Source organism: Balaenoptera physalus (genome assembly GCF_965194825.1).
Source record: "Balaenoptera physalus genome assembly, chromosome: 20".
Classification (NCBI taxonomy): domain Eukaryota; kingdom Metazoa; phylum Chordata; class Mammalia; order Artiodactyla; family Balaenopteridae; genus Balaenoptera; species Balaenoptera physalus.
In genome coordinates, this window is record NC_138901.1 from 61437579 (window position 1) to 61450050 (window position 12472).

Here is a 12472-nt window from a genome sequence, read left to right on the forward strand (position 1 = left end):
AGATAAAGAGCCTCCTCAGTCCTCTTTAGAAATGCCCATCATGCATTTTCCCTGCAAGCTTTGCTCACCAGTTAGTAAAACTGTCCCGAGCAGCAGTGACAGGGGGTAATTACAGCGGGAGAGCGCTCCTGACACAATGTTTTTAAATAAAGAAGGGGGAAAACGGGGAGAAGAAAGATTGCTTCAAAGGTTTGACTTCAAATAGCATTCAAGGAGGATGCCTTTAATTCCTTGTGTGAGTTTATTTAGTGCCCATCTCCTGGTCTAAAGGAGTTATCAGGATTAGATAGATCCCTGGGAGACAGCCACGTCTGATTGCTGCAATTCCATGAACCCTGGACAGATTCCAGGGAATCCGAAGGCCTAGTGGAGGAGGAGAGCATGGGCTTTGGGCCTCCCTTTTCTTCCTTAAGTGCCAGGAACTCATTCAAGGCCAATGAGTGCGATCTTCTCCCCAGCCCGATACCCCTTGTCACTTGCTCTGGCTTTAACTCTAATATTTTCAGTGATGGGGAGCTCTGTGTGCTCTACGCGAGCATGATCTTTTTTGAACAGCTCAATCTGCTGAAAAGCTGGTCCTGGAATAATGCAAAGTCATCCTTCAACTAGAGGCGGCTGCTGTGTTATCGGTTCCCTAGGAAGAACAGCCTCAATACCTCCCATTTTTCCTTACATTGGTTGCTTTCCAAACTGTTCTCCATCATGATGACTCTCCCCTGAACAGACTACAGCAAGCATCTGTGGCAAGTCCCTTTCTTAACCTCAAGAGGAGAGCTATTTGGAGTCCTGCGCCCCCATGGGCTTTGTGGACACTACAAGTATTATTCATTGTGCACAGGTACTGTTATTATAAAGGACGGTGACCAACTTGGTTCCTTATCCAATAAACTTCAAGAAATAAGGCAGGGGCAAAAGAGTTAAAAGAAAGAGCAAGAAACATCTCCTAGAATATTTGGTCATTCCTTTATTCGTGCCAACAGAAATTACTCATTTAGTTAGAAAATTCACATTGGTTGGAGAAATTAGAAGCTATCTGGCACCATGCTGGGTGTTGTTGGCTGTTCTTGGGAATTCTACCATTTCCCTCGAATGATGCAAAAGCATCCTAGGGAGTCCCAGGGCACAGGGACTTCCAAGCAGGATGGCTCGTCTGCAGCTTTCTCGTTTCATATTGTGTAGCAGCACAAATGATGCTCTCCCACAGGGCTCTGGGTGGGCCTTAAAGGTCCACCTGTGTTTCCACGCCCAAGACCTGCCTCAAGAGGCACCCACTGCCTACATCTCCAGGCCCACTGGGTTCAACTCTCTGAAACTGAGTTGACTTGTCCAGGAGGTTAAAAATCAGTCAAATCGGTGTTGACATGGTCCTTGAGTCTCTTCCCTCCAAAGACTAATTTGACCAGCTAGATTTCTATTATCCATCCCCCTACCTTTGCCAATATTGACACTGGGGGACAAACAGTGTCTTGGGAATAGATCTGCCCGTTTGTCTGGAGCCTGGAGCCCCAGGTCAGTCATGTTAAAGCCAGAGACACCAGCAGAGGTTAAAAGATAAGCCCCCGATGTATCAAGCTGTGTTTGTTGTTCTGACAAAGTAGAGAGTATAGGATGCCGAGGATAGTTCATTTCTCCTGCCCGTGTCCCTGCGGAAGACATGTTTTCGGGAACAAGAGCCAGAGAAACAAGAACCTTGACACAAGGCCAAACCTTCTTGCCCACCTCAGCAAGTAAGAGACTCGACCCCCAGCACTCACGCTGCTGAGGCTGACAGATGAGGGGCTGCCATCGGAAATGCAGAGCATCAGGACTGCTGGCCCCCAGCCTGGTCTCCATGAAGCACCAAAGCCAGCCATCCTGTGATTCATCCAAACGCGAGGCTGGGCAGTCAGCAAGTCTGTGACCCAGCAGAACGCGTGGCTCGGGGGTTACAATGGGAGAATTAACCAGGACCGTCTCACTGGTGTTTCGATCTCACGTGATCACAGGAGGACTGTTTCATAGCATCCTTTTGAGAAACGGGCCCGGACATAGTACTGCCCTGTGGATTCAGCCTAGGTGAGTTATGCCAACTGTTTCTTGAGGACATCACCGATTTCCTTGCATTGTGTCTCTTTTCTGTGCCGTGCACTAGCTTGGAACAATTTCAGTTTCCAGAGAAGGAGGAAAACAAGTGTCAAGTTCCCATGTGGATATTTAACACTTTAAAATTTATATATATGCGCATATATATATTTAAAATCATATACATACGTGTCTTATTTTTATAGTATATAGATAACATATTTTATATATTTATATTAGTATGTACCAGAGTTTGTTTTGTATTAAAATGATTCATGAATGTCATTCTCTTCCCAATTTATCATCAGCATCTCAGGGGCAGGGACTGTGTCTTGCCCACCTTGGAATCCCCTGAGTATTCCAGGATGCCTTCTCACACACTGTAGATGTTCCATCAGTGTTAGCTGAGTTGTCACTTCAGTTCAATGGGTCCATCCGCACCACTGCTCTGTGCAGTGTCCTTACAGCACCGTTTACTACAGCTAATTTCCTGCCTGTTGTCTGGGTTAGCCTGTTTGTCTTCCTTACCCCATCTCTTTCATCCCCTTATCCCAGGAGAGAAGGGCAATTCTCTTCTTCTTCCCCACAGCATGCCCTTCCCACAAAGAGGGACCTGCAGCTACCTCTATGTCAGCACTGGCTCCACAGCACTCCAGGAAATTACTTTAAACGTCATCTGCCAAATACTCCCCCCCTTTTGGGGGTTGAAAGTGGTCATTCGGTTTTATGAACAAGGGATGCAATTTGCTTCCTTCCCTCCCTAAAACTTTAAACAGTAGAGATTAACTGATAGCAAACTGCAGATTTCCTATGAGCTTGGCAGGCTCAGAATTTCATATCCAAATGCAAATCTTCTTCTCTGAACTATTCATCCCTGCACTGAGTCTGTACTTTTTGCCAATTCGGTTTATTTCTCTCATTTGTCATGACTAATAGAGAAGAAATGTCTCTGCTACCTCTGCCCACTCCTTCTCTAGTTACTGCTGATGCCCAGCTGGAGGAGTGCTGTGATACGTAGCCAGTAAATATTTTCTTTAGAGTAATTCACCAAAGACGCATTCCTCCATGAAGTGGATGCTCTTATAAATACTGACAACTTGTACTTTGAGTTTCTAGATCCTTCTGCCTATTAAAATTTTAAAATGCTTAACTGACATGCACAGTGTCCTGCACTAGCAGATACTAAATATTTGTTGGTTTAATAAATGAAAAACCTATTTTAAGTGTCCTTCATCATGCAATCCAGCCCCTGACGCCCAGCAGTTTGTCAATGTTTCTTCTTGCTACCAGAGTACAGTGTCCCTGGGGGTGTCTTTAAAACAACTGTAATTAGGTTTTTGCTTGTTTATTAATTTGGCAAACATTTAATTCCTATTCTGTACGACTCTTAGTAGATACTCGATAAACAAATGGTTTGCTGAATGAATAAATGGCAGACTGTGGAGAGAGCTAAACACCATGTCCTATAAGAGACACTTGAAGGGACAGCAAGATTTTAATCCAGAAATAGAGGCTCTCAGCAGGTAAGGACACCTGTCTAAAAGCAACTGAAGGATTGTCATGGATCCTGTCTGAATTCAAAAATCTGATATTGTGTTTGTCATAGTTTTTTCTGCACTATTTTGATTGTTTAAACACTGCATTAAAATATTATCTTGATAATTGAGTGTTTCGGCACCCTCTTGGATTCTGCATGAGGCAAATGCCCCAGGTTCTTCCCCTTAGTCTCAGCCGTGAAGGTAACATTGACTCCGCGGGCTCAGCTGCTTTCCACCATCTCCATGTACTCGAATCATAGCACCTTTCAAAGGCGACATCAGTATCTGGGGAGCGGGGAGGTGCAAAGACAGGTGGTACTTGGACAGTGGAACCAGCTACACATAAGTCACTTGTGCAGCACAGAGGGCCCCACAGAGAGATGCACAAAGGGACCATGACACGTAGGAGCTCAAAGTACCACTTTGTTCTGAGCTTCTGGGAAACCAGACTGGGACACCAGCTTAGATTCAAGCCCCTGAACACTTCATATGCTGAAGTCCTAACTCATCAGAATGTGACTGTATTTGGAGACAGAGTCTTCAAAGAGGTAATGGAGTTAAAATAAGGTTGCCAGAGTGGGTCCTAACCCAATATAAGTGCTATCCTTATTTAAGAAGAGGAAATTTGGCCACAGACATGGACAGAGGGAAGATGATATGAAGACACAAGGAGAAGACAACCATCTACAAGCCAAAGATGAAACCAACCCTTCAGGCACCTTGAGCTCAGACTTCCAGCCTCCAGGACTATAAGAAAGCAGGTTTCTGTTGTTTAAGCCACCCAGTCTGCAGTACTTCGTTATGGTGGCCCTAGAGAACTGATACAGACTTTTACTTTGCTTTAGGACCACGGTTGGATCTTACCATAGGTCAGTCAATCTGAAATGAAGATGTGGTGAGCAGGAAGCAGAGATTCTTGAGAGGAAGAGACTATCAAGAAATATGGCAGCCTGGTGGAGGAATAAATTGAGAGTTTGGGATTAGAATAAGCACACTACTATATATGGAGTGGATAGCCAACAGGGACCTGCTGTGCAGCACAGGGAACCTTACTCACTATCTTGTAATAACCTATAATGGAAGAGAAGGTAAAAAAATAATATATATATTTATTTATTTATATATGTATGTATAACTGATTCAATTTGCTGTGCACCTGAAACTAACACAACATGGTAAATCAACTACATTTCAATAAAAATTTTTAAAATACATGGCATCCTCTGAGGAACATTATCCATTCAGCCTATGCATCTTTTGGAGGCAGGATAAGGTAGAGGTGAAGGAGAATAAGATGTCCAGACCCACAGAATCTCAGATAGATGAAAGCAGGAAAGGATGGAGAATACCGCTTCATGCACTTGACCTACTTTAGTGTTCTGGGACCAGACCCACCAGGAAATGTGAGACAATCCATGACCCATGGTCAGCGTCTGATCGAATCTGCACCCCTTCCCCTCAGAAGAAAGAAAAAGATCGTGGAAAAAGTGAGCACAGACTTCCTCTTCCCTAGACCTCAGTTCAAATGTTGCTTCTTGAAAAAAATCTTCAGATTTACACTTGCACTCTCTCCCAAAGCTGGAAGTGAGTGCTTCATTCTCTAAGCTCCCACACAAAATTACTGTTTCTTTTCCTATGAAACAGCACTTTTTTACAACTACCATTTATTTTTTGTTTCAGTAGTTTATCGATTAAATGTAATAAACTGAGGATTGAGGAACAGACACTCTGATGTACACACCAGTAGAATTACTAATTAGTAGTAAAAGAACAAATGAACAAACAAAAAACTAAAAAATAATTGCAACACAGGTAGCTTAAAAATTGAGCAATTGCGCTTCCCTGGTGGCTCAGTGGTTAAGAATCCGCCTGCCAATGCAGGGGACACGGGTTCAATCCCTGGTCCGGGAAGATCCCACATGCCGCAGAGCAACTAAGCCCGTGCGCCACAACTGCTGAGCCTGCGCTCTAGAGCCCACAAGCCACAACTACTGAGCCCGTGTGCCACAACTACTGAACCCACGTGCCACAATTACTGAAGCCCGTGCGCCTAGAGCCCGTGCTCTGCAACAAGAGAAGCCACTGCAATGAGAAGCCCGCGCACCACAACGAAGAGTAGCCCCTGCTCACCACAACTAAAAGAAAGCCGGCGCACAGCAACGAGGACCCAAGGCAGCCAAAAATAAATAAATAAATAAATTTATTTTAAAAAATCAAGCAATTGCTTACTAGACCGTGCTAGTGATTTTTTTCCCTGTTATATTATTTACAACTACCATTTACTGAGCCAGGTGACGGCAGTTTATACATAGTGTGCCACTGAATCTTAAAAACAACCCTATGGGTTAGTATCTCCAATACCATTTTAATAGGCATTACAGCAATTTATTTCAACAAACATGTACGGAGAACCTAATACACTGTCTAGCTATATCAAGAATGCAAAGGTTGCTGTCTTCAAGAAGGTCTTTGTTTAGTGAGGGAAACATATACAAATAAAGTATTAGATTCTGATTAAGTCAAATTATTTACATTATTTACAATATCCAAGATATGAAGCAACCTAAGTGTCCATCAACAGATGAATGGATAAAGAAGGTGTGGTATATGTAGAGGTATTATAATATACATATAATGGAATATTGTTCAGCCATAAAAAAAGAATGAAATTCTGCCATTTATAACAATGTGGATGGACCTAGAGAGTATTATGCTTAGTGAACTCAGTCAGACAGAGAAAGACAAATACTCTATACTATCACTTATATGTAGAATCTAAAAAATAAAACAAATGAATGAATATAACAAAACAGAAACAGACTCACAGATACAGAGAACAAACTAGCAGTTACCAGTGGGGAGAGGGAAGGGTGAAGGGGCAAGATAGGGGTAGGGGATAAGAGGTACAAAACAGTATGTACAAAATAAATAAGCAACAAGGATATATTATACAGCACAGGGAAATATAGCCTATGTTGTAATAACTTTAAATGGGGTATAATCTATAAATATACTGGGTCACTATTTTTTACATCTGAAACTAATATAATATTGTAAATCAACTATACTTCAATAAAAAATTTTTTAATTGAAATAAATAAATGGAAAAAAAGAAGGTCTTAGTATAATGAGGGAAACATACAAATAAGGAATTAGAGTCTAAGTCAGTTTCTTCATTTAACAAATATTTATTGCTTATCTACTCTGTGCTGGCACTGTTCTAGGTACTTGAAATGTATCAGAGAACAAAACAGACATAATGTAATAGAACAGAATAGAGTGAAAGTGATCAATGCACTGAAGAAGAGTACAAGGCAACAACACTGAGGTGCTGGGGAAATGGGAGCCAGGTGGCAGTTTTGAAGTGGGTTATCAGGATGGGTCTCATTAAGGAGGTGATATTTAACCCAAGACTTCAGGTAAGTTCACCAAATGAATATCCAGGGGAACAGAATTCCAGGGGGAGGGAATAGATGCTAAAATGATCAAGGCAAGAAGGAGCCTGGTGTGTTTAAGAAATAGCAACACAACCAGTGCAGTTAGAACAAAGTGAACAGGTGTGGAGTTGCAGGAGCTGAGATCAGCAAGAAAGGCATCAGCAGGTCACGGGGCCTTGTGACCTGCCACAAGGACTGTGGGATTCGTTCTGAGTGAGGAAGAAAGCCATTAGAAAGTCCTGAGCGGGGGAGTTTTTGGATTGTCTGAGAAGCAGAGGCCAGGATGGAATTAGACATTCAGGGAGGTTTATTAGAGAAAACACCTGGGGAGGATAAAGGGGGAGAAGTCTTGCTAGGGAGACAGAGCAGGTTAGGACAGACCTAGAAACACGATGTAAGTCTGGCACCTGTGAAAGGAGGAAGGGGAGGAAGGAAGACTGGTCAAACTGGAATACAGCTCTGAGAAATTCCAAAGCATCACACGTGTGAGTCAGCGACAGCCCAGCTCTGATGCCCTGGCCGTGCTCCATCATCAGCCCGGAGCAGCCTGGGAACAGTGTAGCTGAGAAGAGCTTGGACGCAGGCAGATCCCAGGGTGTGGCAGCCAATGCTGTCCCCCAGACACCCTTCTCTCATCCTGCTCCCTGAGGGCACATCACCATGGCCGCCAACAAGAGTGAAATAATCTGAATGGTTTTTTTAAAAGATCATTCTTGGGACTTCCCTGGCGGTCCAGTGGTTAAGACTTTGCCTTCCAGTGCGGGGGGTGTGGGTTTGATCCCTGGTCCGGGAGCTAAGATCCCACATGGCTTGCAGCCAAAAAACCAAAACATAAAACAGAAGCAATATTGTAACAAATTCAAGAAAGACTTTAAAAATGGTCCACATCAAAAAAAAAAATTGTATTAAAAAAAAGATGATTCTCCTTTTCGGGGGTGACGACCTCCCCATGAGAACATGCCTCTCACAAAGGATCTCCTTCATCCCTCTCCAGAAGAGAAGAGGAAACACCAGAAGAAGCGTCTGGTGTAGAGCCCCAATTCCTATTTCATGGATGTGAAATGCCCAGGATGCTATAAAATCACCACTGTCTTTAGCCATGCACAAACAGTAGTTTTATGTGTTGGCTGTTCTATTGTCCTCTGCCAGCCTCTACAGGAGGAAAAGCAAGGCTTACAGAAGGATGCTCCTTCAGACACAAGCAGCACTAAAAGCCCCTGAATCAAGATGAATGGGAAGCCATCCCAATAAACACATTTTGGATTAATAAAAAAAAAAAAATCACTCTGGCTACTGGGTAGAATATATGAGACCAAGAGAGACAGTAAGGAAGCCAGGTGTAAGGCCACTGTGATCACCCAGGTGAAAGATGGGGTTGCTGGGGCTGGAGCAGCGGCTCTCACCTGGAAGTGATTCTGCCCTAGGGGACCTGTTGGCAGCGTCTGGAGATACTCTTGATCGTCACAACTGGAGGGGAAGGAATGTGTCATCCAGTGGGCAGAGGCCAGAGACGCTGCTAAACGTCCTACAGTGCACAGAACCGGCCTCCACAACAAAGAATTATCCAACCCCAAATGGCAACGATGCCGAGGTGGAGAAAACCTAGAATAGGGTAAAAGCGTGTAAGCAAATGTTTTCCCCCTAATATTTTTTGAAGGTAGAACAGACAGAATTCGATGATGGATTAAACATGAGTTGGGTCAGAAAGGGAAGGGTGTGTCAAATTCCTTGATGGCCAACACCTAGGAAGATGGTTGCAGGCTTGTTTGTTTTACTTTGTTTTTGTTTTCTCTTTAAATGGAGATGATAAAGGCTCAGAAAGAAGTGGTTTTAGGGATGAGTACAAAAAAAAAAGAATTTTATTTCAGATATGCTCAGTTTGTATGACTATGAGATATTCACTGATGTCAGATAGGCAATACGGAGATTTTCGAGTTTAGGAGAGACTGGAAATATAAACTAGGGAGTCATGGATAGAGTTGGTATTTAAAGCCATGGGACAGAGTGAGGTCACCTAATGTATGAGACCATAAGAGATCTAAGTGTGAGTTCTGAAGCAGTTCCGCATGTGCGGTGGAAAGATGATAGGGATCTAGTCAGTGGAGAAAGAAACATCCAGTGGGTCTGGAGGAAAATGAAGAGAGGGTGGTGTTTGTTTTCACAGCAAGAGGGGGAATGCTGCTGATGGTTCAGGTAAGATGAGGGATGAGAAAGGGCTGGTGAACTCGTAAGTGTGGAGGACACTGATGGCCCTGACGAAGAGGATGACAAGGGATGGTGCAGCTGTGCCTTACTGCCATCTTGGGCTCACAGAAGTGGGACGGGGAAGGCAGCAGGCTGAGGCTGGGAGGGCTCACGGAGGAGACAGTCCAGAAAAGGCTGGGTCCTCACATTTGGATCCAGCCCTTATTCATCAAGCCCTTTACAGATGCTGTCAGGAAGGGCTTTCACAGGATCAGAGTCTGACAATAAGAATGCCTTCAACAAGAGTCAAGTACCATTTACAGAGGATGCTGGGAAGGCCACGTTTACCATGAAAGTGGCTGGATCTTTGACTTTTACAAAATTATAACAAAATATTGGACTCTGTGGTCAGTGCCCAGAGGGTGAAGCCCCTTCTACACATTTTGTATTTCCAGCAAGAGACAGACCAGAGGCTGTTGTCATTTTGATTGAAAAGTTCTACTGACTTGATGAAGGCTTTTTGTTGGCTGCACTTGGGAACTCTTTCATTTCTTCAGTTAAAAAAAATGCTGTAGCAAACTATTATATATAGGATGGATAAACAACAAGGTCTTATTGTAGAGCACCGGGAACTATATTCAATATCCTGTGATAAACCATAATGGAAAAGAACATGAAAAAGAATATATGTATATATGTATAACTGAATCACTTTGCTGTACAGCAGAAATGAACACAACACTGTAAATCAATTATCCTTCAATACAGTTTTTTTATAATGCTGTATAATACTGATGCACCTGGCTGTCCCAAATGAAGACTTAGGGAAATCAATAGAGCAGGCTCTGCCCACCGGCCCTTCTCATCCCCCAAACCCCCAACACACAAACATACACTAACCAGCCACCAGCCATCCTATTTTCGCTTTTAAAACTGTTTGTTTGATTTTTTTCTTTTCATTTATTGAAAGTTTTGCTTGGAAGTCTGAGATATAAATCTATACTTCTACCTAGAAGGGTTCTTCTGGACTGTCAAAATACTATTTCCAGTGCTAAATCTCCTACAGATGAAACATCACAGCACTTTTCACATAACTCAAAAACACTCAGAAAATAGTAAAGGAAGTACATTGAAAACTCTTTCTCTGTTTTGGCCACTTACAGAATAGACCAAGAGCAGACAATGTTTTTAAAACCCCAACTGGCTGGATTGAGGCTTTACTAATGTAATTCCGGCGCTAAATTGGCTAAAAATACTTTCTTTAAAATATAATATGCTTGATGATGAACAATAGCCAGAACTTTCAGCTAGTTGTTTTTTTTAATTCCTCAGCATTTACAATTAAAATTTTTAAAATCTTCTAGGAAGAAACTCAGTTTTAAGATATGTATCAGTCATGGAAGTAAAACTAAATAGGTTTCCCATCTCCTCTCTGGGCCAGTTGCCAGAATTAGTCACTTTATTAAGGAGCTGTTTTCACAATGCTTCCAGGTTGACTTCTTTTTTCAGGGTATAGGAATGTGATGTTGTTATGACAGGGGTTAAGGACCAAGGTTCTGGATTCAGACTGCCCAAGTTCAAATCCTGGCTTTGCCTCTGACTAGCTGTGTGATTTTAAGCAAGTTGTTTAACTTCTCTGTGCTTCAGCACTTCTCCTGTTTAAAAAGAACTAATTACAGCAAAAACCTCACAGAAGTCTAGAAAGAATTATACGAGATCATGCTATATACAAGAAATCTCTCTCTCCCTCCCTCTCTATCTCCCCCTAACCCTTTTTGATTTTCCATGTGTGTGCATGAGTGTTTGTCACCTTCTACATGTCTGTTATTTCTAGGGAAATAACCCCAGAGCCCAAGGAGAAGTGAAAAAGTAAGAAACAGAAAATGTGGGTTCTGGCAGCCTCTTTCTCTCAGTAATCAGGACCTTGTGAGTCTTTCTGTTGCCCATTTGGAAAATAGAGAATGTCTGCTAAGTCAGATGAGATCCTCCCTATGGTTTCTTCTCTTACAGAAATATCACATCAAGTTGTTGCTGAAGTTCATATCTATAAGGGGGGTTAAAATACAACTTTAAGTAGTGTGGCTGAGCCTGGATATTAAATGCAACTATCAGAATAATCCTAGAGCCAGGGAAAACAATCCGATTCCAGGTTTGAAAGGCTCTTCTAAAACCCCAACTTTTATTAATTTAGTAAAAAAATCAACTTTCCCAATGTATATATTTATCAAAACCCATTCTAACAACCAATTCTTTACAATGTATCAACTGAAAATTGTATATTCTATTAAAAGCAAAAAAAAAAAAAAAAAAAAAAGCCAAGGCAATTAAAATAAGGCTTTGTCAGCCCGTACAGTATTGTTAAGGGTAAACGCGAAATTTTCCTGCCACTTTTATGTACATAAAGTATAGTTCAGAGAGCTTACCACCATTGTGCACCTCTTGAGGTTAGGGAACCCCAAGTTGAGAGCCATTTACCTATAAAAACCCTGAGTCAGTGCTGATAAAGCAATACTAGGCTGGCCCACAAATGTATAAGCAATAATGATGTTACTAATCATTTATAGCAGCCCACGAGGGACTTGGGAAAAAACCTCCAAGCCATTAACTAATGACCTGCCTTTGATAACATCTCCCGCTCTGAAAGCTGCAGGTTAGCGTTCATATGGCAAACTGATGCTGGGACAGTGGCACGGCTCAGCGGCCAGGTCTCTTCCTGAACAGGGCACAGCGCTCCTACCTGCTCACCTCCCTGCCTCCCTCTGAGTGCACTGCAGAAGATGGTAATCTTTATAGCCTCTTAACATGTTTGTAACATCTTTTCGTCTTTTTAATTAAAATTACTGCTCAAAGCAGAAAACTTGGAAACTACACAGAAAGGCACCAAGACGTTATCCACAATCCCATCATCCATTACTTTTTAACATTTCTCTGTTTGTCTCTTCCATTTTTCTACATATCAATGTATAATATTTGACTTGAAAATCAGCAAAACTTTAACACCATTGTTTCACCTGTCTTCTTTAATCACAACCTGTCATAAGCGTGTTTCTATAACAATAGATATTTTTATATGGTTGTATGTTCTTTATTTAACTAATTCCTTTCTGTTGGATGTTTAGGCAGTTCTAAATGTTTCATTACTATACATAAAACTGGGATTCTGTTACTTCATTCATTTAGTAACATCTTTTGATAGGCATCCTTTCACAGACAAAGTCTCTTCCCTCTTACATGCTTAACATTGACAGGATG

At 42.2% G+C, this 12472-nt stretch overlaps 1 protein-coding gene and 1 pseudogene across 5 annotated transcripts in view; one reads left to right on the forward strand and one right to left on the reverse strand.

Moving 5' to 3' along the window:
* LOC309650258 (heparan sulfate glucosamine 3-O-sulfotransferase 3A1) overlaps positions 1 to 12472 on the reverse strand; it is a 442514-nt gene that overhangs the window by 334284 nt on the left and 95758 nt on the right. The window lies entirely within an intron of this gene.
* Positions 4078 to 9683, forward strand: LOC309650202 (small ribosomal subunit protein eS27 pseudogene; annotated as a pseudogene). Its single transcript has one exon. The product of its transcript is annotated as a small ribosomal subunit protein eS27 pseudogene (transcript).